The sequence below is a fragment of the Orussus abietinus genome, unplaced genomic scaffold (assembly GCF_000612105.2).
Source record: "Orussus abietinus isolate OABI.00-Male unplaced genomic scaffold, Oabi_2.0 scaffold458, whole genome shotgun sequence".
NCBI lineage: Eukaryota > Metazoa > Arthropoda > Insecta > Hymenoptera > Orussidae > Orussus > Orussus abietinus.
In genome coordinates this window covers 7992-10555 of record NW_019394627.1, presented here as the reverse complement: position 1 = coordinate 10555, position 2564 = coordinate 7992, and positions in this window count along the sequence as shown.

The following is a 2564-nucleotide window of genomic DNA, read 5'->3' as shown; positions in this document are numbered from 1 at the left end:
CTTCCCGCGGAACGTTTAACCGATTGATTAGGAGACATTTTTAGATGGTTCTCCAAACTTCCACCTTAAGGGGTTACACCACTTTGACGCACCCAAAAATTACGGTTTTTTAAAAAAATTTTTTTTAAGAGTTAAAACGTTTTTATCCAAATTAAAGTACTGTAAGGTATTATACTACTATTAAACTCGCTCACTGCGAAAATCGGTGATCGTGCGGTGGGCAGGTGTATAGGTGTAAACGCGTTTTTCTTAAAACTGCATTTTAAAAATCGGTGGGCACTCTAGCTCCGCCAATTTTCAATCGATCGTTTTGATTCCTTTTTTATTTTATTCGTGATATGTTTATCTAGCGAAATACGTATGGTTTTTTCAATGTATTGATATTCGCGTTTTTTATGCAACATTAATTAACGAAATTTAGGGCAAAATACGTATCTTTCCTTTCGAATCGATGCCATTTTGTGAAGAATGCATATTTTTGAAAACGGCTACGTATTTCGCTAGCTTTTGGGCTACGGAAACTAATTCTTTTGTCGTTTATTGTTCTAACTTAAACTTGGACTGAATTATCGTGCCCACCGCCCGATCATCGATTTTCGCAGCGCTCCGGTAAATCGCCTTTCAAGCCGGCATTTTTGTAAATAAGAAAAATACAAAAAAGCATTTTTTTGTTTAATAGTAGTATGATACCTTCCTGTACTTTAATTTGGATAAAAACGTTTTAATTCTTAAAAGGGAATTCTTGAAGAACCGTAATTCTTGGGTGGGTCAAAGTGGTGTAACCCCTTAACCCTTTGCACTCCTATGTCGAGTATGTCTCGATAATTACAAGGCGATTTCATAAACTTGGGGCGCAAAGGGTGATGTGAAAGGGTCATTCTATATATGTATATATATGAACCGTAAAATATTTATAACACTTTTCTCCGAACTGGGTGCATCAAATAATATGAAGCTTCAACATGTGATTATGGAAGCCCTAAGGATGAACGCGATTCTCGTGAAATTTCATATTTAAAAAGAAAAATGTAATTTTGGTTCTAACATAAGCTACATAAAATTAATTTTGTTGGAAAAATGAAATTTCACGAGCATTGCGTTTTTCTTTAGGGTCTCCGTAATCACGTGTTAACATTTTCAATTATTTGGGGCACACAGTTTGCAGAATAATTTTATAAATATTTTGACGTTTTTATATATGGAACGTCAAAATATTTATAAAGCTTATCCCCAAACTGGGTGCACCGAATAATATGAAGCTTTAACATGTGATTATGGAAGCTCTATGAATGAACTCGATTCTCGTGAAATTTCATTTATAAAAAGAAAAATGAAATTTTGGTTCTAGCATAAACTAGATAAAATTTATTTTGTTGGAAAAATGAAATTTCACGAGCATTGCGTTTTTTTTTTAGGGCCTCCATAATCCCGTGTTAACATTTTCAATTATTTGGAGCACACAGTTTGGAGAATAATTTTATAAATATTTTGACATTTTCTTATGTAGAACGTCAAAATATTTATAATGCTTATCTCCAAACTGGGTGCACCGAATCATTTGAAACGGCAGCACGTGATTATGAAGACCCTAAGGAAGAACGTGGTGCTCGAGAAATTCCATTTTTCAACAGAAATAATATATTCTTGGTTCTAGTCTGGGATAAATAAAAAGTAATTTTTTTTATTTATAATGAAATTTCACGACCATCATATTCTTCCTTAGGGCCTCTGTAATCACGTGTTACAATTTCAAANATAACAAATTAAAAAAAAAATTGAAATTTCATGGGCGTCTCGATCTTTCTTAGTCTCCATATTCACTATGTAAAGTTTGATACGATTCGGTAAATCCAGTTCGAAAAAAAGTTTCATAAACATAACCTCTTTGACGCCACATTCACATCACCTTAAGAAATGATTCAATGAGACGTTTTGTTATCTACTCACACCCTTAATATGAAGTCGCAAATACGCATTTATACACTTTAAAGCGGTATTTTAGGGAACCTTCTGAAAGTTTCTCCGAATCCCTAAATTAAACGTCTCGTTGATAAAGAATAATGACTTTTTGAGAGCTTTGACGCAGAACTTTTCGCTGAGTCCAATACAAATCATTCGTAATATTGTGTAAGGGTATGATGCGCTACACTGAGCGAAAAAGTCACTTCCTGTATATATAAAAAAAAAAAGGGAATTCCTCTGGAAAGAAGATCCTTACTTGCTATTATCAACGAAATAAATTGTAGGGTCGATCGAACGCAATTAATATTCATTTCAAACGATATTAAAATTCCTTAACCTTGAAATTCTTATTATTCATTATCGTTAGATTTTTTGTATATAAATGACTCGAGGTTAAAATTTTATTCGTTTGAAAATGTGAATAATTTTGGAGGAATTAACAACATTTTTGTACCAAGATAGGGTCAAAAAATCTCGGTAGAGTTTCGAGCCAAATACATTTGGCCAAATTCATAAAGGGCTCGAGGTTAAAATTGTATTCGTTTGAAAATGTGAATTATTTTGGAGGAATTAACAACATTTTTGTACTAAGATAGAATTTA